The sequence below is a fragment of the Puma concolor genome, chromosome D1 (genome assembly GCF_028749965.1).
Source record: "Puma concolor isolate L17-30 chromosome D1, mPumCon1.1.hap2, whole genome shotgun sequence".
NCBI classification, from domain to species: Eukaryota; Metazoa; Chordata; class Mammalia; order Carnivora; family Felidae; genus Puma; species Puma concolor.
In genome coordinates, this window is record NC_141676.1 from 20,972,581 (window position 1) to 20,996,173 (window position 23,593).

General features: G+C 39.3%; 1 long non-coding RNA gene across 2 annotated transcripts in view; it reads right to left on the reverse strand.

Moving 5' to 3' along the window:
* Window positions 1-6,103: 6,103 nt before the first annotated feature.
* Window positions 6,104-23,593, reverse strand: part of LOC147576544 (uncharacterized) — a 52,070-nt gene continuing 34,580 nt past the window's right edge. For both annotated transcript variants that reach the window (XR_015241421.1, XR_015241422.1), the window contains exons 3-4: window positions 7,526-7,566; window positions 6,104-6,313 (exon numbers count right to left, since the gene is read on the reverse strand). This is a non-coding gene — a long non-coding RNA (uncharacterized LOC147576544). The remainder of the gene's footprint in view (window positions 6,314-7,525; window positions 7,567-23,593) is intronic.

Here is a 23,593-nt window from a genome sequence, read left to right on the forward strand (position 1 = left end):
TCTATCTTCTCAACAAAATTTTAAGAGCCTTTACAGTCTTGTTAACTACAAGCACAATGTTGTACAACAGATCTTGAGAATTTACTCATCTTGCATAACTAAAACTTTATGCCCTTTGGCAAGCAACTCCTTATTGAACTCTGGATCTCCTAATCTGGTATTTCACCCATCCCAATGAAAGCTCTTTATTATTCCTGAAGCAAGAAACTTTATAATTCTTGACAACTTCCCTTTTGTTAGCACCACATCTCACTTGCCAGCAAGTCTTTTTGATTCTATCTCCTAGATTCTACCTCTGAGATTACACCTTCTTTGATTCTGATCTAGTGGCTGTGCACTTCTCTCTGTCTCCACTTTCATTTCTTGGTTTGCGCCACTACTCTAGCCTTTCTAGGCACATAGGTGGACCTTCATTCTTCCCCCCTTCTACTCATTCCTCATACAGCAGCCAAAATGCTCCTGACACTTCCTAGAAAAGATTCAAGCACTCCTTTGGCCACAGCCTATCAACATGTCCTCTTTATAGGTAGATTAAAACTCAGCTCTTGAATACATGGCCTATCGTCACTTGCTTTTGGTCCTTTAAAAATTTCCCTGCTGCTACTTCCCTGTCTTACATGTCACACTCCAGTCACCATCAAATACAGCAATGTTTTCCAACATTAAGGCTCTTCTCCATGTAAGTTTACACCCCTTAGTTTTTCCTGGCTAAATATCTGCCTGTTCTTTAAATCACAGCCAAAATGTTGCTTTCTAGACACAGCCCAGCCTGAGTGCATAAGTGAATACTTCTCCGAGTTGCAGACTGTGGAGCGCTAACTTGGCATGGGGCTACAGAGGAGATTCCTCATAGATCTGCAGGAGCAAAATCAGGGTCTGAAACTCACACTTGAAGACTCTCTTGAGTGCCTGCGTGAGCTCACCCAGCTTCCTCTACTGCAACACCAGAGGTTTGGCCCTGATGAGTTCTTGGACTCATTTACCCTACCAGTATAGTTCCAATATGACTCCTCTTGCAGTTAGTAATCATTGAAAGCTCTTAATACACCATAAATCAAATCTGGATGCTCAAGAAAAGTATAAACTTTGGATACAAAGTATGGGTTATTTTTATAGGGTCCTTATTTTTTTCAAAATTGGGGCAGAGTGTTGTTTAATGGCTCACCTCCTACATTTAACCATAGGAATAAATATAAATTCTGCCTTAGCACCTGCTAAAATCCAGGCCATGATGTTACCTAATATTTGATTCACCATCATTAGTCGTCCTCATCGAAGAAGCTGCTTTGAGTTATACAACCTGCAGAGACTTATGCAGGCAGTGCTATAGACACAAACATATTTTTATAGTGTGTTTCCCTTCTGTATTATTTCAACTCCTACACTACTTACATATTTATAGAAGCCTCTGGTGATTCTTAATGATGTTGTTCAGTTTAGTTTCTTAATAATTTCCTTGGTTTTATGCTAACATTCCTGCTGTTGATTGTTCTTTTATTTTAATTATGCCGCATTCTAAGCAGTGCTTCTGGGAGTGGGTTGGGGTTTACGCTGCAGTACATTACAGGTGAAAATAACTTTTAAAATCCCATTAGGATGAAATCCCCTCACACTTTGGCAGGGGTAGGTGGGTAGGGCCCCATCAATGCTAAAAAGTTATACTGCTTGACTGTAAGGGGTGACAGGCAGCTCTAGTAAGTTAGCAACTACAAATGATGGTAGTTAACACATATTGGACACATATTACCTGCGGAGCCTGGGCTAGGTGCTCTATGTTCATTTTATCCTTTAATCCTCACCATAACCCTGTAAGGCATATGTTAATACGCCCATTTGCCTCCCATGGAACAGAAGCCTAGAGAATCTCAGCACTTTGTCCAAAGACACACAGAGCCAAGCAGTGGTAAGAAAGGAAGCCTTATCTGACTCCACAGCCCCTGCTTTCAACCACTCTGCTGCCCTACTGTTCAAGTAAAAGTAAACCTTAGCCCATCATAAAAGTTGGAAGGAAAAAACACACCTCTTAATCCAAACTTTTCCTTGCTTACAAGCACCAAGGATTTTAAAAACTGGGACACCTGGGTGACTCAGTCGGTTAAGCATCTGACTTGGTTCAGATGCATGAGATCATGGTTCGTGGGTTCGAACCCCGCATCGGGCTCTGTGCTGACAGCTCAGGGCCTGGAGCCTGCTTCAGATTCTGTCTGTCTGTCTGTCTGTCTGTCTCTCTCTCTCTCTCTGTACCTCCCTGCTTGTCCTCTGTCTGTCTCTCTCTCTCTCTCAAAAATAAACATTAAAAAAAACATTGTCTTACTGTGAGGGGTTAATCATTTAAGAAGAGGTAGTTGCAGTGTTCAAGGCGAAAAGAAATCAAGTCATTTTTATTCAAACTTGGATCAAATATCATGTTCAAAAGAATGTAACGTTGGAATCACAGAGTACTGATTTTGCATGCTGTATTGCTGTATACTCTCAATAACGTTGGGCAGTGACTTAAACTGTCAAGTCCTACCTCTGCAGGTAGAAATAATAATAATAATAATAATTACATAGATAACTTTGTAGGAGTGCTAACAGCACTGACCCCATCTTTGGCCCTCCATCTTGTTTATGCCTGTGCCATGACCTCCCTGAGGCTTTGATTTCTAGGCCCCTTGGAGGTTAATGTATGTCCCGACCAGAATGTAGGAAGGCTTGTTTTGATCTCTAAAGTGGCCTACAGAATGCGCCACTATAGATGACAAGTAGTGCTACCTGATGTACAGGTGGGGTCACTTTAGAGAACTAGTAGCAATGACTGCCACACAGGTGGCACCACTTTAGGTAACTACCCTTTGACCTCACCGCACTGCCTCTCACTCTATAAAAGCTGTGGGTTAAAGTCCTAGGTTGAGTCGGGGTACAGTTGCATAGTACCTAGATTGTTCATCTGCCTGATCCCCCCCGTCAGTAAGTTACCCTGAATACATCTCTGTAAACAGTATGGAGGGGCTTGATTTGTCTTTGTCTCAGTATGCCTTGTCAGTTTGGGGGATCCTTTACCCTCTCTCCTCCACCTTCTGACATAGCTGATGGGTAGATATCTAGAACCAAATGAGGTAATCTATAGAGGATGCCACACATAGTGTCTGTCACGTATTTGCCTAATCAATATGATTCTCCCTTGTCCTCTATTTCATCTATAGAGCAATAAATAATTCCATATTTTTGTCTTATAGATGTCACTTAGGAGGAATAGATGCCCAGGGGGTGGTCTGCCAATCACTTTACTGGCCCTTCAGGGCCTTTACAGGGTCTTCAGCTCTGCTGTCCCCGTTGCCACTTCTTTACCACATCAGGCACATCTCACTGTTGGGCCTCTTGCACTGGCTCTTTCTTCTGCCTGGAATGGTCTTCCCTAGACATCCACCTGAGTTACTGCCTCATTGTCTCCAAGTCATAGCTTAAAGATTGCCTTCTCAGTGGAGGCTTTTCTGACCATTTTATTTAAAATTGCACATATATACCTCTCCACCTTATTGCCTTCTGGGCTTGATTCCCTTGAACATATAATTTATGTTTTGTATTTATTATATGTGTCCTCCACCCCCTGTAATGTAAACTACATAAGGATAGAAATGTTTGCCCTTTTCCCCCCTACTGGCTTATTTTTATTATCTAGGACAATATGTGGTTTATAGTAGACGCCTTTTAAATATGTGTTGAATAAATTAATGAATAAATGGATGGTTTTCAAAATGAATGCTTTCAATAGAAAATTCAAAGAAGGTAAATATCACTGTGGAATGTGTTGAACTGAACATTCCATGGGATTGGATGGAAGATTGAAATATTACTATGAGTAGTGGTATCCTATTAGGATAGCTTAGTTTTCTGGACGGCAGTGGGAAAGCAGTGTAGCATGATTTTAAAAAAGCAAAACAGGGGCGTCTGGGTGGCGCAGTCGGTTAAGCGTCCGATTTCAGCCAGGTCACGATCTCGCGGTCCGTGAGTTCGAGCCCCGCGTCGGGCTCTGGGCTGATGGCTCAGAGCCTGGAGCCTGTTTCCGATTCTATGTCTCCCTCTCTCTCTGCCCCTCCCCCGTTCATGCTGTGTCTCTCTCTGTTCCAAAAATAAATAAACGTTGAAAAAAAAATTTAAATAAATAAATAAATAAAAAATAAAAAAGCAAAACAAAACAAAAAAACACCAATTATACCCATGATAGATAAATCGAAATGAATTTCAAAAGAAAAGGACTTGGACATCCAGTGATGTATCTACTCGTTGAAATCCCATAGCATTTTCTGTGACTACACTTAAAAAAGTGTAATGACTTATGCCTTGTTTTTTCCCCATTTCTATTTGTGTCGCATACAAACATATGGTATTGATTTAAGAACTTGAGCTCAGAATTCAAATAAAACTCAATTAGACTGAATCCAAATCTTGGCACCTCCACTTTCTTAAGTCCTGAAACTTGGAAAAGTTAGCAAACTTCATAGGTTCCTCTTTTGTAAATAGGGATAATGTCAGTACCTACCTCATAGAGTCATCGTGATGGATTAAAGTGGTAAACCTGTGTGAAGGGTTTAGAACAGGTACCTGCCCCACAATATGTGCTCAGCTGGTGAGCTATTACAAATTTTATTGTTCTTACTCCCTGGTAGACTATAAGCTGCAGGAAAAAAAAAAAATATACACACACACACACACACACACACACACACACACACACACATGCATGCGTCTATATGTGTACATATAGTATTAAATACATATATTTGATTTCTCTGTTCACAGATATTTTCCCATTGTGAAACTTGTTTGAGAGGGATTGAAAAGGGGTAGAATCTTCCTAGAGGATTCATCCATTAGTCTTAACACATAACATGAAGTGAAATGGATTTCTTAGATTACAATAATAAGGACTACTTTTCATTTGACAGCCTTGCAGGGCGTGAATGAAAACTGCTGTTTTAAAGTGGTTATGTTCTATGGATGAAACTGGTCTTATTGAATGCACTGATGAGTGTTTTATGGTTTTATTACAGATTTAATCATAAATCATTTTTATGAATTAATGAAAAATAGTATTTGTAAAGGTTAATAAATTTCTTGACAAAAAATGTATATATATATATATATATATTCAATATAATTATTGAATAAATGAATATAGCAGACACTACAATGGGAGGTAAGCCAGAAAAAACAAGGAGATGTTGTCAGTACTCAAGGAAATTAACAATATCACAAGGTAGAGAGGAAGTGATATGAAGAGGTAGGGAACATCTCAGTTTAAGGAGAGCCATTAAAAGTGGCATTCTAAGGGGCACCTGGGTGGCTCAATTGGTTGAGCATCTGCCTCTTGATTTCGGCTCAGGTCATGATCTCACAGTTAGGGAGTTTGAGCTACAAGTTGGGCTATGTGCTGACAGCATGGACCCTGCTTGAGACTCTCTTTCTCTCTCTCTCTGCCCCTCGCTTGCATTCTCTCTCTCTCTCTCTCTCTCACACACACACACACACACACACACACAAATAAATAAATAAGCATTAAGAAAAGTGGTGTCATAAAACAAAGAGTGATGAGATGAAATGGCTTTAGATCTCCAAAAAATCATCTAAGGATCCCTCCCGATCTACTAACCTATAAATTAGCATTTATAGGCATGGTGATTTTAAAATATGTACACAAATTCTTTGATATCTCCATTTGAAGAAGCAGAACATATTCTTTCTTGGATCTAGTGAGTTGCTTTTGATAAATAGAATAAAGTGGAAGTGATGATTTCCAGCTATTGAGACAAGGTCATAAAAGGCATTGGGACAAAAAAAAAAAAAAAAAAAAAAAAAAAAAAAACTACTGTTCTCAATCTAATCTTTAAAAACAAAATGATCCCTCTTTTCACATATTCATGTTTTTTTCACCTCCTAAACCCTAAATTCCTTGAAATGATAGCCCTTGCCCAGATCTTCTGTGTATGCCTTAGAATCTAGCGCATAGGTTAACCTGGCTGACTAAGCCCTAAGTCAGAGTATATTTGATTGGCTATCATCTCCATATTTTTATGAGGCTCTTCTTGATTAGAAAAATAACTTCATTATTTGAAATAATTATTTTTTTTAATCATTGTGCAGAATTTTACCGGGCTAAAAATAGAGATCCGAAGAAGAATGGCAGAGAACTCCTATGGGATTCTGAAGGCTCCATCTCTAGATGTGACCATGTTCTGATCAGTTCGACATTGAAAGAATCATCCAGCTGGTTCATGGTAAGTCCATGAGCTTGGTGGTACTGATCATATGATCTGAATCTCAGTTTCTTTTCCTGTTATGTGTGAATGATAAAAATAGGGTTATCTCGAGGAAACAGTAAGATAATCTCTGTAGAGTCCTTAATAAGTGTCAACAACTATTTTTATTTTTACCTTTCCCTTTTGTCCCATTTCCTCCACTAAAGGACATGTATTGACTTAGATGTTGCTTTAGACTTTTTTTAGTATTTCTTAACCATGGAAGACCTTTTGATACGTGGAGAGGGCCTTAAATATATGCTATGTAAGGAAGAAAAGAACAGGGATAAAGGTATTCATATCAGCCCTACATAAAATCTGAAACAATGCAACCAGGAAGATGATATTTAATGTATTTCAAAGCCATAACCAGTGACTGGAACAGACCAAGATGATACCAAGAGAAGACATGATAACACATGGAGAGAAATTTCAGAGGAAAAAAAAAATCTTGCCCAAGGTTCTTATTCATGCAAAGTTGTAATCCCCTGGTCACCAGCATCTCAGAGGGATACAAGTAAACATGCAGCATACTATAGGGATATTTGCATTTTTGTATGAACAATGTTTTAATGATGTCACTGAGAAATGTTAACTAATTGCATTTTTAATTAGTTTTAGGGTATAGAAGAATTAAAAGTGGTTATATTTAGAACTTATTTAATTAAAATGGATAAACTATATTTCACGTGCATAACATAGATAATCTCACTAGGTTCTACTCCTGGCTATACTACTGATTTAATTAATTGGGAGAACTGCAGCATATTAATGAGAAGAAAATAGAAACCATTGCCTTCTTCCTTTATTGTGATTGCAAGCCATTCCAGGTTCTGGATAAGTGGATAGTTGATATTGAAGGCAGGAAATGTTTATTATTCAGTGCAGCAGGCTGTGGTGACATTTCTTATCATTTCAGCATAACTGTGCTGGAGGGTCTGTAAATAGTATTTGCCAAAGGCAATTTTACACATTCATAATATTCTTTGATGTCTGGGCTGGGCCCAACTGACAGAGCCCCCGAGGCTATCTTTCTCCTCCTCCTCCTGCAGGCTGATAAACCAGTGTGTGGGTTTACAGAGAAACAAAACAAACTCAAGAAATTTCATTTAGTAATTTCTGAAATAAATTCACCTTAAGGAAGCCAACGCCTAGCAGATAGTGGCCGTTTAATAAGTAGTTATTGAGTGAGGGGTGGTCCACTTGCATCCAGGTTATGGAGAATCATTTCAAGAGGGAAAATTTACCTGCAGGAAACATTCTGGGTAAATTTGATTTTATGCTGCTTCTGCATAGGAAAGAGAAGATGAGAAAATGTGAAACCCTCATTCTCAGCAATATGAATAATAGTTAATAATGAATTAACATTTATTGCATTCTTACTCTGTTCACCAGTTGAGGAAACTTTTGTACATTTACTCATTTATCATAGCAGTAGACTTATATAAGATTGATGAGAAAACTGAGTCACAGATTAGCCAAGAGCACACAGCTAGTAAGTAATAGCACATTAAAAAAATAAAACACTAGGGGCACCTGGGTGACTGAGTTGGTCAAGCATCCAACTCTTGGTTTCGGCTTAGGTCATGATCTCTTGGTTCCTGAGTCAAGCCCCACATAGGGCTCTGCCCTGACAGGGTAGAGCCCACTTGGGATTCTCTCTCCCTCTCTCTCTGGCCCTCCCCTGCTCCTGCTCTTTCACTCTCTCTCTCAAAATAAATAAATAAACTTTAAAAAAAAATCATAGTCTATTAAAAAAAAATTAAATAGGGCTCCTAGGTGTGTCAGTTGGTTAAGCTTCTGACTTTGGCTCAGGTCATGATCTTGCAGTTTGTGAGTTCCAGCCCCACGTGGGGCTCTGTGCTGACATCTCAGAGCCTGCTTCAGATTCTGTGCCTCTTTCTCTCTCTCCCCACCCCCTGCTCACATTCTGTCTCTCTCTCTCTCAAAAATAAAGATTTAATAGGGGCGCCTGGGTGGCTCAGTCGGTTGAGCGGCCGACTTCACCTCAGGTCATGATCTCACGGTCCGTGAGTTCGAGCCCCGTGTTGGGCTCTGTACTGACCGCTCAGAGCCTGGAGCCTGTTTCAGATTCTGTGTCTCCCTCTCTCTCTGCCCCTCCCCTGTTCATGCTCTGTCTCTCTCTGTCCCAAAAATAAATAAACGTTAAAAAAAAATAAAAAAAATAAAGATTTAATAAGTAAATAAATAAGACACTAGACATATTTCCTATCATTTACAATACCACTATTTGTTCAGGCTCTAAATAACCCTATCTACCACCTCTGACCCAGGAAATACCCATAAAATTACCCTGTACATTTTCTTTCTAAAACATACAGTTTTCTGAAATTATTATACTTATATAATTATGTTTTTTGTTGTTTTTCCATTTATGTTTATTATTTGTCTCTATCAGTTAGGATATAGGTGATTTGCATTCTCATCTTCTGCACTTATTTATTCCATATCCCTCTGCGAGTTTAATTTTTAAAAGTCTGACATCCATAATGAGATAATAGTTCTGCTTTTTTTTTTTTTTTTTGAATGATGTCCAGTCTCTTCAACCTGGCACGCAAGGCAATCTGTCATGTGATACCTTTTTATCTTTTCAAACCTGCCTCCTTCTAGTGCAAAACATCCTTGCTGTCTCCCTGTTGATTAGTATATCCTCTGCCTCCTTCATCCATGGTGTGCACAGTCTTCTCTCTTTTGGCACCAACAGCCCTATTCCCACCTGCATGTTTGAACATAATTCTGCTTTCAAAGATGCAACCATAGCCAAGCTCTCATTCCTGTTGATTTCATTAATATTCGTCACCATCTTCTCCCTGAGCCTGTGGTTCCAAGTTTCTTTCCCTTCAGCCATCACTTTGTAGCTTCATGCCTTGTACTTTGGTAGTGCCACATGAGTAAATTTAAGTCTCAAACAAAATATCCTGTACCAGTTAGGTTTTCACTCCACTGTATCTCTTGCAGTGTTGGACATAGACTATGTTACAAGTAAATAATAGACTGATAGCTACCTATACTGCTCATGCAGTCCATTGCTAGGTAATGAAAAATTATTATTCCAATTAATATAAAGGATGTTGTGCTGTCCTGCCTGGACTTCGTGTCAGGAATGATGATTTTTTCTCCCAGCTGCTAAGAATGCAGTGGGAAGAGAACTTTGACTACTGGCCCATTTCAGAGATTGCCTCTACTGAAGAGACCCCACCCTGCCTGATCCTCTGTGCCCCTTCCTGGGATGCCAATATCCATGACTGCTTTACATGGGAGTATAAAAGCCGGACACCATCGCTCCACTGAGAACAACTCTGAAGCGTCATTCATGCTTCAGAGCTCCCCATAGAGTGACCTACAGCTACCACTGAGGCTGCATGGCAGCCCAAGTTCTTCTGTCAAATTCTGCTTCCTCCCCTTCTGCAGATTTTCCCAAGCCCACTCCTGAAAGAACTTCCTACATTTTAAACCTCTCAGAGTCCAGGGGGGGCACGTGGGTGGCTCAATTAGTTGAGCATCTGACTTTGGCTCAGGTTATGATCTCATAGTTTGAGTTCAAGCCCTACACTCACAGAGCCCACTTCAGATCCTCTGTCCCCTGTCTCTGCCCCTCCTCTGTTTTCACTCTCAGAAAAAAAAAATTATATATATATACACATACATATATATATATATATATATATATATATATATATATATATATGTATGTGTATATATATGGCTCTTCAGAGTCTGTTTTGCAGAGAACCCAAGTAGTAATACTCACTAATCATACATTCCATGATGACACATTTTTTTTTTCTAATAAAGATTAGGGGATATAGATGAAAAGTAGTAAGAGAGAGAATCAAAAAAGACAGGGGGAATCAGTGAACTTCTCTTTGCATATCGTGGAGAGTTTCTGTTTCATTTTCCTTACTCATTGGATCGTTTGCCTTAGACAATTTTGCTCTGCTTTCTAAAAATTATTATCCCTATATGTGTAGATGATGAACATTGTCTTTAGAAAATGATGCATAGGAATATATGAGAGGAAGAAAATTAAAAGGACAATTTAGGTTGAACTGCACAGTTGTGGTGAATGAAATGGGGACACAGTGCCAGGCCACTCAATCTCTAGCCTCAAGGAGAGCTGATTCTGTCTTTTATTTTATCCAAGAAAAAGTAGGGAACATACTAGAATCGCCTGAGAATGCTCCCTTTATTTATGTATTTTCAAAAGCCTAAAGTTGAACACTCAGAATGCCCTAAAATAGGAAGAGTATGTCATTCCTTTATCTGAGACCCAAATACCAGCTGTTTAGAAGGCTCCAGCAGCATACATCATCATGCATTTGCCCCCTCAGTGAAATCAGCTGTGTGCAGTCACTCTCACAGCCCCGACTAATTGGCTCCGTCCTGCCAATAAGGGCCTTTGCCAATGGTGCCACTCTTCAATTTTATAAACATTCAAAATATTAAGTCAAGTTGGCCAGCTTCTTAGCAACCATCCCTGCAAAAATGAACACCTTTGATGGTGAGAACAAGCATTTCAACCCCTTGAAAATAACAGTGAGGTGTTTTTTTTTTTTTTCCTACTCTCTCTCCCCAATGAATATTAAGCCTCTTTTTCTTGAAAAGAAAGAACAAATCAAGCACAGAATTTTCATTCCTCAACTTCATGTCAGTGACAATGGCGCATTGGTGTGTCTTTGGGGGCTGCCTTGATGCTTATTTTTTCCTTCTGAGCAAAACTGCATTAGACCAAAAAAAATGCCCCTGAGATTTAATTATCTTTCTATATTATTTTTCACTACAAAGACACTCTTTTATTGTGTTGCTATGTTGGAAAAAAAAAGTCTTTAATAGATGCAATTTTTTTTCTAATGGTAAAGGCAGTATCACTTCAAAGATGGAGAGCTTGCCTTTTTTGTGTTTGACAAAAGGAGCTTAGTGCTTTGAATAATTTCAAGGTGACATGAAAGTTGGTGGTCAAGATGGCTATAGAAAATAAAGGAGTCAGGAATTTGGGGTATTGTCCCTTCAGATGCCTCATAATTTTGCCTGTTTTTAGGTCTATAATGATTGCTGGTAACACAAACTGTATGTATTTAAGTTATTCAAAAGAGCTCTTTTCTATAAAAGTAATAAATTGTTTTCATGGACCTACAGGACAGGGATAACAATGGACATCAGAAAGAGATAGAAGCCAAGGACTGTAACATGACAGGGACCCGAGGAAATCCTCTTCTGGATCTTTGATCTCTGCTTCTCTTTGTACATCTGTTGTTGTTTTCATTTCTCTTTCTTACCAGGTTTCCCAGTGTACCTGGTGGGGTATAACTGCCATCAAACATGGCTAGGTTTATGATTTCACCACTCAGCCAGACTGATACTCTCCTATTCCTTCAGTTTTAAATTTTCAGGGAAGACTTTTGCTTGATCCCATCTAGAGTGTCTATTGTCTTCCTGTTGTCCAGAAATTATATCAGAGTCTGTCATGCTGGAAAATCATGGCTGGTCCCTTCTCAATCATGTGGATAAAGAGAAGGGGACATATTCAAACAAGTAACCAGGACAGTTACCTGAAAAGTAGCGGTTGTATTCGTGTTACTGTTTGTAGCATGATGGTCAACTATGAATCTGAAAATAGGAAAGACATAGGAAGAAATGTTTGAGGCAAAGGCTAAATGGCTCAATTTTTTAGTTTGAGCAATATATGTTTGAATTTGGCATTAGCCTATCAGGGGAAGCATCTGGATACTTAATTGTTAATTAATTCACTTTGTGTTCCCCTGTTTATTCATTCATGTATCTATTCACATGCTGAAAGTTCTTTTGTGTGTTTATTGAAGGGATACAGAATTAGAAGTGTATCGGAGCATTTACATAAGAAATACATCCAGAAAAAATCTCAAGGATAGTGAGTATGTTGGGCAGAGTATGCTGGCTACTAACGCAGACACATACGCACACACAGTCACAATGGCTCAACACAAAAACTCTTTATTAAAGATGGGGAGGCGTTTTCTTTATGCTGATACTTAGAGACTCAGGCTCCTTCTCATGGGTAGGCCATTCCTTAGACTGCCAGAATGTTCTGCTGGTCCTCTGCATCTGATCAGCTGATGAATGAAGACAGACAATGGGAGGATTTCATGAAAATCTTTAAGGACCAGACCTAGAAATGGCATGCTTTACCCCTTGCCACATTCCTTAAATAGCTGGACCTAAGTCCTAAGGGGTCTTTGATATGGAATCACACAGGAAGAAAAAAGATGAGTTCTGCATTTAGTCCCTGAGCAAGGGAGTCTCCTGCTCTGGGCCAGGCCTTTTATTCTTCTTCTTATTTTTTAAATATTTGTTTATTTATTTTTGAGGCAGAGAGAATGAGCAAGGGGGGGGGGCGTGGAGGGGTGGAGAGAGAGGGAAAGAAAATCCCAAGGAGGCTCTGCTCTGTCAGCACAGAGCCCAACATGGGTCTTGAACTCAAGAATTGTGAGATATGACCTGAGCCAAAACCAAGAGTCAGAGACTTAACCAACTGAGCCACCCAAGTGCTCCTGGGCCAGGCCTTTTAGACAGATAGTCTCAGGATTTCCTCCAGTTGCACCACCCGCTCTGGGAAATGAGACTAAAGGGCCAAGATCCATGGGTGCCTGGGAAGTCGGAGTTCTCAGGAAACAAATCCTTGTAATTATTTCCAGGTGCAGCTTGGTTGCTCTTCTCTGAGTTCACCTTCCAAAGGTCCCATCTACACATCCTTAGGTGTCAGGCATAGCCAAGTACTGGCCATTTGTGAGGCATTTGGACAAAACTTGCATGAGCAGAAATGGGTGTGCATGATGCCTCTTGTAGTGCAGGATGAAGCTTGGGCCGGCTGGAAAGGGGGAGGCGATGGTAGAGGGATGAGGGCCTGGGCCTAGGTCTTCCCATGTGTTTCTAGCATGAAACTCTGAGGAATTCCAGAAGTCTAAATTCAAACCTACCTTTCCATGTTTTTATGAATGTACTTGATAATGCAGGAAGCTAGAATATATTTTACTTGGCAGGTTGTCAGCTTGGTTTATAACGTTTAAACACTGAGATGTGTGGTATGTGGGCCTCCACTATGTTCTTGTCCCCAGCCTGGACAGTATTAAGGATGCTCCTTTGGTGAGCTGTGGCAGCCTCTGACACGGTGCATGACCAGGGTGATTTCATGCTCCGCTTTGTATGTTTCTCAAAGGAAGGAGAAACTTAAAATAGTTCACTTCTATTAGACAAAAATAAAAATTTAATTGCTGTGTTTCACCAAGTCTTATTCAATGGACCATTTCTGCCTGTATTACCCTAAGCACTAATAAACTCTAGAAAGTGACTAATAAACACTCTGGTTTCATTTAATAATAGCTACCCTTTTTTTCCCCTCAACTCCTGGTATGTGCTGGACACTGCTATTAATGTGTTATCTCATTTTATTCTAACAGCTTTTTTAGTTATTATCCCTATTTGACAGATCAGGAAACATAAGCTGAGAAAGGACCTCACAGATTTAAAATTCAAATCAGGTTGGCTTTCATGAAAAGTTTGCCTTCTTGGGGTACTTGGGTGGCTCAGTTGGTTGAGCGCCCGACTTCGGCTCTGGTCATGATCTCACAGTCTGTGGGTTTGAGCCCCACGTTGGGCTCTATGCTGACAGCATGGAGTCTGTTTCAGATTCTGTGTCTCCCTCTCTCTCTGCCCCTCCCCTGCTCATTCTCTCTCTCTCTCTCTCTCTCTCTCTCTCTCTCTCTCTCTCTCAAAGATAAACATTAAAGAAAATGTTAAAAAAAAAAAAAAGTTTGCCTTCTTTCCAGCAATGGCACACAAATGTTTCAAATTAGAATGCATCGCAGGTATGAGAAAGGCCAGTCCCCTCCATGCCCATTTTGATTCTTGGATCGTCTCTGTCACAGTCCAAAAATACTTGACCTGTCTGGATAGAGACAGTTCTGGTGACATGTTTCTTTATATATTAATAATTAATTAAATAAACACTAGGACCATTAGCATAGTAAAGCAATTTTTATTTTTATTTTTTTTATTTTAATCTTTTTATTTATTTTTGAGAGAGAGAGAGAGACAGAGAGACAGAGCATGAGCAGGGGAGGGCCAAAGAGAGAGGGAGACACAGAATCTGAAGGAGGCTCCAGGCTCTAAGCTGTCAGCACAGAGCCAGATGCAGGGCTGGAACTTAGAAACCGTGAGATCATGACCTGAGCTGAAGTGGGCCACTTAACCGACTGAGCCATCCAGGTGTCCCTAAAGCATTTTTTAACTTACAAGTTGGGATGCATTTATGTGTTTTTTTACAGTAAGAAAAAAAAATGCAGCTAAACCAATGGGACTTCTATGTAAATCACAGTTCATCTTATTTTTATTCCATGTAAAATTTTGAATATCCCAAGGCCAGTGGGTCATGCACATGAATGTCCATTTGGGAAAAATAACTGTATTCAAAATTTAAAGATCTAAACTTGGTAAATTGTGTTTGTGTTTCCTTTGTTTTCCTGGGTGAGTAGAGAGATTGAGGAGACAGTTGGGCAGAACATGGAGATTTTTTTTTTCCACATGCAGCCTTAAACCAGTCCTCTCTGGAAACGGGTGTGTGTGTATATGTGTGTGTTTGTGTGTGTGTTGTTACTATAAGTAGCAGAATCTTTTAATTTATTATCCAGACTAGGACACTTTTGAGAATGAAATGGGGTGCTATTGATAATTATGCATAAACTGAAATAATCCCGGGAAAATGGAGTCCTGGTCCATCCTAGTCATAAATAAAAATGAATGGGCCAGGTTGCTTATTTATAGGACATTCTCAAGAAGCCCAAATAAAGGGAGACACACAGATGAATAGCTGGCAGAGACAGAAGGTGGAGTGAATGGGCACAAAGGAATGTTTGGAGATGATGGGATTGTTCTATATCTTGATTGTGATCATGTGTTCATAACTGTATGTACTTTTCAGAACTCACAGAACTATGCACCAAAAGGGGGATTTTACTCTCTGTATAATTATACCTCAGTTACAAAAAGATAGCAGAGTGGGGCAGCTGGGTGGCTTATTCGGATGAGTATCTGACTTCAGTTCAGGTCATGATCTCACAGTTTGTGAGTTCAAGCCCCACATTGGGCTGGCTTCTGTAGCCTGTCAGCACAGAGCCTGCTTTGGATCCCCTGTCCCCTCTCTCTGCCCCTTCCCTGCTTGCACTCTCACAAATAAATACTAAACAAAAAGTAGAGTTAAGAGATCTATAAAAAGAATGGCAGAAACCTGAATTTAGAAAGATCCTTTCTTTTTTACTTTTGACTATAAAAAGAAAAAGAGCATATGCCCTCTCAAGAAGAAACAAAATAAATGTAATAGTTATAAGCTCTGCTTTATGGCAAAGTTAAAGAATTAGCACCACTCAAATCATTCTACAAGAGTAAAATCTGAAAAAAACAAAAACAAAAACAAAAGAGGTTTCTTCCTCTATGACCACACACCACCACGTGGTGGCCAGGGGACATCATGGACTAACAGAGTCACCCTTGCGCTGTTGTACTCTGTGATGGGACAGAAGTGAGGTGGTCCTAGAGAGATAGGAAGGACCGAGGCATATCTGAGAAACGTGGCAGGTGGATATGGTGAAACTCAAGAATAAATAGTGGGAAAGAGTGCTCAGTGAAATATCTGGACAATTCTGATTTGTCCATGAGAAATATTTCAGACATGCCCTGAGTAAAAGTGTGAATAGTTGGGAGGACTGTTTTTACAGATGACTAAGGAAGCAGGATAAGAGTAGTTCAACACAGGCTTTACATTAACGTGAAGGCATTGATATCCACAGATTGGTGAAGTCAGCAATGCTTGACTTCTGTAACACAGTACGTCAGGGAAGAGCATTTTAATTGTAGGACATCTTTCTAATAGCAGATATCATTTTCATGTTGGCAATAACACCACTACTCAATTTAAATAACAATAAGCTCCCTGATCCTTAAAAGAATGCTGTGTGTAATTAGCATTAGTTCAATTGTGACCCACAATTGCTTTATGCTATATTTTGTCCTATTTTTCTACTTCAAAAGAACCATGTCATTAATTTTCCTGTGGTGCACTGAGATCTCTGAGACCCATTACAGCTCTAAAATTCAAAGATGCTACAACTGAATTTGTATTTAAAAGTCCAAACCAACTTGGTGCCACCTACTGACATTAATGGAAGGCAACACATGTGGTATTGGAAGAGCTTTAAGTTCTAGCCCTACCTCTTACTATGGGAACTTAAGCCCCATTTCCACATGTGGAAATCCCTGGTATTTGCTTACTCTCCACATCTATTTTTTTAAAAAGAGGAAATCCCTGGTATTTTCCTACATGCGTAGGGGTGTTGTAGAGATAAAATGCAGAGATGAAATACTTATACTAGCCTTGGGTACATGGTGGATATTCAGTTGGTGTTGACTATATGGTGTAAGGCCAGAAATAAAGATTCAGTATTATATGTGGCCTTGATATCTGAAACCACGAGGGTATGTATGACTAATCAACTGCTGTTGACCACATCTTTCCAGCTTTAGGTGTTGGTGTGTGTGGTAAAGAAGAGGCAGTCAAATCAAACTTGTTACGGTTAAGTAACTGTACAGACTACAACAGGATACTGATCAATACAACTCCCTCTGGACTTGTGCTTCAAAACTTTACACTTTGATGATTTAGATTTCTACCTAAGAGGTTAGCTAAACATTATGGTTTACACGGAACTGTTTACGCCATGAGAACAAACTTTAACAGATTCACTGTGGGATACATTAGTCATTCCCAAAGATTATTTTGGGGAGCCTAACATACAGCTGCAGCTTCTCCCTAAATTTTGAGGACTTTGGGAATATTTATGAGGATTTTAGTAAGTTTATAGAAACTACTTAGGGATTTTTGCACATCCACTACCCACACGAAACTGAGTGGAGATTGAAATGATAATCGCTGGAGATCAATAAAGATGGGGGGAGATTGCTGTGCCCCCAATGACTTACACAAAATCCAGATATCCCCAAGCCACATCAGCTATGAGTGCTAATAATGTTCTGTACTCACACACGTAAATCATTGTACACTGTTGTGGCCCCCACCTGATTAACTCAGGTCCATCACAAAATCCCCAGTGAATTGATGGCTTAAGGATTCTCTGGGATTATGTGACATGATTTTATCCTTCTCTGCTATCATTTCGTAACTTTTCTTGGCCATTTAATATGTGATTGCTGCCACTGCTATTTCTGTCATTTTTTGCCTTGTTAATGCAAATTTCAAGGTTAGTAACTTCCAGTGTTTCAAACCCTTATTGTATGGATTTGAAACAGGCCTCCTTTCCCTTCTTTCTCTGGTGAAGTCCTACTAACTTGTGCAGGAAGACAATTTTGTTTTTTCCTCCCCCTCACTTTTTGCTTGTGTCCATCAGGCAAAAAGCACCTCAACAGCTCTCTGAGGCCCTTCTGACCACAGGTCTGGGCACCATCATGCTCTGCCCTTCGTTGTTTCTCCTTTCTTGGCAAGAATTGATAGTCATTTTCTTGTCACACTGACAAAAGTGTCCTAAGAAAACCAAATCCTCGATGTCAATCTATGCATTTTACCAAATGCACACAGACATGTCTAAAATTTCAATTAGTCTCAGGCCAGGATCTTTAATTTATAAGATTGGGGTGGGGAAGAGAGAGAGAGCTCTGCAGCCTATGTGTTCATTCCAATATTCATTTCATTCATTCATTCATTCATTCATTCATTCCGTCAGTAAATACATATTGAGACCCTTCTTTGTAAGTTCTTTGTTAGGCACTAGAACATATTGGTAAACACAAATAGATCCCTATGTAATTTATGGTCCAGGGCAGTGGTTCTGGAATGAACCAGTGAATGGCTGCAACAGGGTCAAGTAAAGTATTGGCCAAAAATGTGTATTCCTGGACCAATCCCTGACATACTGAATAAAAATCTCTCTCGTATGGGCAGGACAGGATCTGGGAAGTAGGGTTTCCTTATTGAAAACAGAAGACTAATTAGAAAAATATCACAATTAGAATAGTTATGGAGCTCTTGGACAGAAAAGCTAAGAAGATTAGAATAAATAGCAGAAGTGAGGAGTTAAAGAGGAGATTTGAATCAGCCAAGCATGTTAACCACAGGAGGCTAATGAATAAATGGGGTCCTTCAGAAATTTCCCAGCAGAATCTGAGATATTCACTGATCTCAAGGTGGAGCAGGCCTTGCTGAGGCTTGGCAGTTTTAGTCCAATAATCTGGTGCCTGCATCCTAAGAAGTGGGCTTTGGGAAGAGGTCTTGAGATCAGGCTTGTTAAAGCACAGAGCATCGCCTGCCGTAGTGACTCTATCAGATCTATGACCTTCCTGTTTAGGCCAAAGGAAGGAATAGAAGTTCTAGGGAATGTATTCTGAGAGCCATCACTGATGCTTCTCCCCTCACCAGCTTGCAGCCCTGGCTGCCTCTCAGGCAAGACACCTGACTGATTTTTCTATCACTCTTTAATAGTTAATCCCCACCTTGTCAGTTAAAATATTTCAGTAACTCCCTTAGGCCAGATAAATCCAACTAAGTTTAAATTAGATGCCTCAGCAACATCAGTCATTGAAAAAGCTTCCAGATAGAGTAAGCCACACCATCTCCCTCATTATAGACAGAGGGTCTTGAATGAAACCCCTTAATGGGCCTTCATCATGGCTCTGGGGCAGAATGGGATACATTTGTATTACACTTCAGTCAGGATTTTTTTGATAACCCTTGGGAAGGATACATTTTACATTAACATGAAGCCTCAACATTTCTCAACACAGCTGTAAAATTCTGCTTTTAGCAGAATGCTGTTAGCAATGCAGAAATCTGATCATGTCACGCCTCTGCTAAAACACTTTCAAGGACTCTCACCACCTACTGAATTGTGTCCTACCTCCTCTGGCTAGAATAGAAAACCTACTGTAATTTAGTAAGACACTACTTTGCCAGTGTCACCTCCCCTTCACACCCCAAGCACTTTTACACCTGCAGCCAAACAGCTCCGTGTACTACTTTCGAGGACCTGCTTTCCTGAATCCTCTTCCCTGCTGGGCTCCAGTCTGCCTTCTGTTCTTCCAATTCTGTTTACCCACCCTTCCGAATCTTTTTCAAGTACCAGCTTCTCCATTTTGCCTTTCCATACCTGAATGTCTCCAACCTATAAATTCTCATAATATCCTTTACTTCCATTATCTGATCGTAAGTACACAAATTGCAATTGAACAAAGCCTTCCTTCTTGGTCCTGATCATATTCATCTTTGTATCGATCAGCTGTGTCTAGATCAATGCCTTTCATTTACTGTCTTCTCAATAATACACTCTCATTTCATTGGATATAATTTGCCTTGTTCTTGCCTTTTTTGTCTCTTTCATATAGTGACTATTAAGTCCACTTGAGGTCCAATGAGAAAAGTGATCTTCAAACAAACGCCAAACCCTACTGTAAACTTTAGGGGAATAAAGTTTGCTTTTGGCTAGGAGGATTAGAGAATATTTGTAAAGCACTTGGGAAGGGAAAATCTCTATGCTCCTGTTAATTGCTGTTATTATTAGTGATTTCCAAGTTGCAGGAAGTCTTAGAGGCTTAACTAACACTCACAAGGGAGTCTGCATGGTGCACTCACAAATTTAGCTCGTGGGAACTGGTGAGGAAGTTTTAAATGGCAGAGTCTCCTTGAGTTTTGAGCTTAACCCTAAGGATAATGAATTTCCATTGTGGAAACCTGGTCAATGGCAGTGGCATCTGCTTTGAGGAAGAGGAAAACTTGTTATTACTAGTTCCTATCTGGGCTCAATTTTTGCTTGCTTTCACAAAAATTAAAGCATTTAACTATGCTTTATGTTAGTGGATTTTCTGTTTCCAAGTTTAACCACCTTTTGGTGCTTAATAGACACTTTATGTTTGCTAAAGCCAGCTTTCAAAAATGCATGATGATAAATGCATGATGCGAAAATCTTACCTCTACCTTGAGACCTATTTGTAAGTGGCCTCGGGGGGCCATTTTCTGAAATTGTGCAGTGAGTGTTGATTTGCAAACTGCATAGCCTCCCTTCCAAGGGAGTCAGTGCTAAAAAAGGGTTGAAGGCCCTTATTTATCTTCTACAAAGATAGTTAAACAGTAGGCATCAAGATGTAGAAAATGAGACTAGAGTGACCATGAAAACGTGCTTTCAATTCCTTTAGTCTAACTCAGGAGATTTCAACAGTTGAAAACATAGTAATAATTTTTCTCAAAATATAATTTCTGTCAGCATCTATTTTGCAGAAACTTAAGAGTGTACACAAGTAAAATCATAACACTTTGGGGACAACGGGAATCCAAACAGTGGAAAAAGTTATAAAGAAATTCATATGTACACTTGTATGAGTACCTGCATCCAAAATATTTTTGTAATTATTTTTAATTTTGTTTAAGGGTGGAGAATTTTAAGTAGGCTCTATGTGCAGCGTAGAGACCAATGTGGGGTTCAGTCCCACAACCCTGGAATCACGACCTGAGTCAAAACCAAGTGTCGGACACTCAACTGACTGAGCCACACAGGTGCCCCTAAAATACTTTGGTTTGTGATTAAACAGGGCCCAAAAATATATTTTTTATAATTAGGACTTTTTTTTTATAGTAAATGTGTCTAGAGTATTAGGTAATTATGAATCTCTTTAAGCAGAAATTTCCCCTTCCCAATTTCTAAAACTGTATCAATTTTTATAGAGTACATTGTACTTACAGTACAAAAATACATTTCAGATGAGAGCAAATTTAATAAGCTGCATTTTACATTTAAAGAGCTCAACCTAAATTAGTTTGTATATTAACTTATGTATTTAATTATGTTAATTCATTAACTTATTTAACAAACACACTGTAAGCAATGTGCTGGGTACTCAGATTGCCAAAAGAAAGAAAAAACCTACTATATCTTGACCTCAAAGGATTCATCCTATCTCTAATCTTAAATCCAACCCTTACTCTACACATACCCTATCACACACAAACTGTTAAGTCACATGTCACCACAATAATGTTCATGGTAGAAGGAAAAATGAGATATAAAATGACACAAAGGAATGAATGCCTTATGGGAGTTTGTATATTATCTACTAAAACAGTGGAGGAGTCCAAAGTGGAGTGAGCCAGCCACAGAGGCTGGCTTATATTTTAGGAAAACTACTTGGTGACCATGCGGAGAGTAAATGCAGGGAACTGAAAAACGGACAAAGATGTAGCTGAAAGATGATGCATTTCTGAGCTGAAGTAGAAGATTGACATGAAATGCGTCGCGGAGAATGAATGAGTAGGAATTAACATAATATGAGGCATGAGGGAAGAAGATGTCTGGAGAGACTCTGCCTCCCAGTTTCAAAGTTGGGTGCTAGAATAAATGATACATCATTAATGGAGATACTTAATACAAGAAAGGATTGGAGCTGATTTAAAATAAGAAGAAGCAGGAGTTCAGTTTAGCATTTGAGTTGGAGATGTGTGGGGGACATCTTTCTAAGTAGAAATGCTCAGGTAGCAGCTGAATAATTAGGTATTTTACTGAAGAGGGACCAGATGGTGACCAGATTTATGAGTGCTTTTAAACATAGATGCTAGTAGAGTTGTTTATCTTTTATAGGAGGAGGCCAATTTTAGATTTCTTGGAAGTACTTAAAACCTTTTGCATGGATAGAATAAATAGTTCCATAGTATCATTTCTTCGTGCCAGAAGTTAGTTTTTTTTTTTTCTGAAACAAATTATTTGTTGTATAGGCCTATATGCTGTTTTAAAATCTTAAAGGTAGGAATCTTGGGGTATACACATTTGAAAGAATGAACAAGATGGCCTAGCCATTTGGATGGCTGCAGCAATCCAAACAGAGCCAAATATAATTGTAAGATTACAGCCAGGCCCAGGGATAGAATAGCATTATGAAGGGTCTGCATTGAACTGGGATCATGATAAAGATTTAAGGCCAAGAAAAATCTGAGAGATATATCTAAACAAGGAGAGAAAAGGGACAGGCTTTCAACTTACGTGTCCTGTCTTCTCTGTACTGCCCACAGTTTGCTATGGCATGGGTTTTGATTACTGTTGATGTAATGAAAGCTGAAAGAATTACACACAGGAGAAAATGACATAATACCAAATGAGAAGCCAGTTTGTTGTGAACATTATTAATTGATGATCATTGGATTTTGAATCACAGAGTCATGTCTGTTACATCCTTCCCCTCTTGTAACTAAACGTTACATTGAGGGAGTGCTATAGCAGATTCCAGTAGCTATTAAAAACTTTTTCAAACAATTAATCTCCCAGGGCTGATGAGTATCAGTGTATTTGTATGGCACATCCTGGGCCTGTGTGTATGCATGTATGTGTCTGTAGTGGTAAACATTTTGAGAATGCGTAAATATGTGTGTGTTTGTGTGTGTGTGTGTGTGTGTATATACATATGTGTGTACACATATATTTTAATGGGATCACACAAATTTAAACTAACAAGTAGAATTTAATCTAACATGTAGTCATAATGTATCATTCGCCAATTTTTTCAATATATTTCTCATTTTTATTTTTATTTATTTTTTTAACGTTTATTTATTTTTGAGACAGAGAGACAGAGCATGAACAGGGGAGGGGCAGAGAGAGAGGGAGACACAGAATCTGAAACAGGCTCCAGGCTCTGAGCCACCAGCACAGAGCCCGACGCGGGGCTCGAACTCACGGACCGTGAGATCATGACCTGAGCCGAAGTCGGATGCTTAACCGACCAAGCCACCCAGGCGCCCCTATATTTCTCATTTTTAAAAGGTGCATAGTATTCCACACTAAGGGTATTATAATTTGCAAAACAGAGGCCCTTTATGTATGTCTCCAGTTCATTCACTATGATAAACAATGTTTTAGTGACCCAAGGGGTAGTGTTAAAATTATAACTTCCCAAGAGGTAAAGTCTATTATATGAAAAATACTTATTTAAATATATAACCATCAACATAAAACACTTCTAGTATGAGAGGAATCCACATACTAAAATCATCTGGGGGAAGAGAATATTATAACTGCCATCTCATGTTCATTCTGAGCAGGCAGAATCACCTGAAAATTTTATATTTTATTTACAAAATGTGTATGTGCATAAGCATGTGTCTATGAGTGTATGTATGTCTATGTGCCAATAATTGGATTTGTAGAAGTCAAATACATGGATGCATGTCTGATATGACTACTAAGCCTTAATTACCCAGAACTATGAGTTGGGGTAGG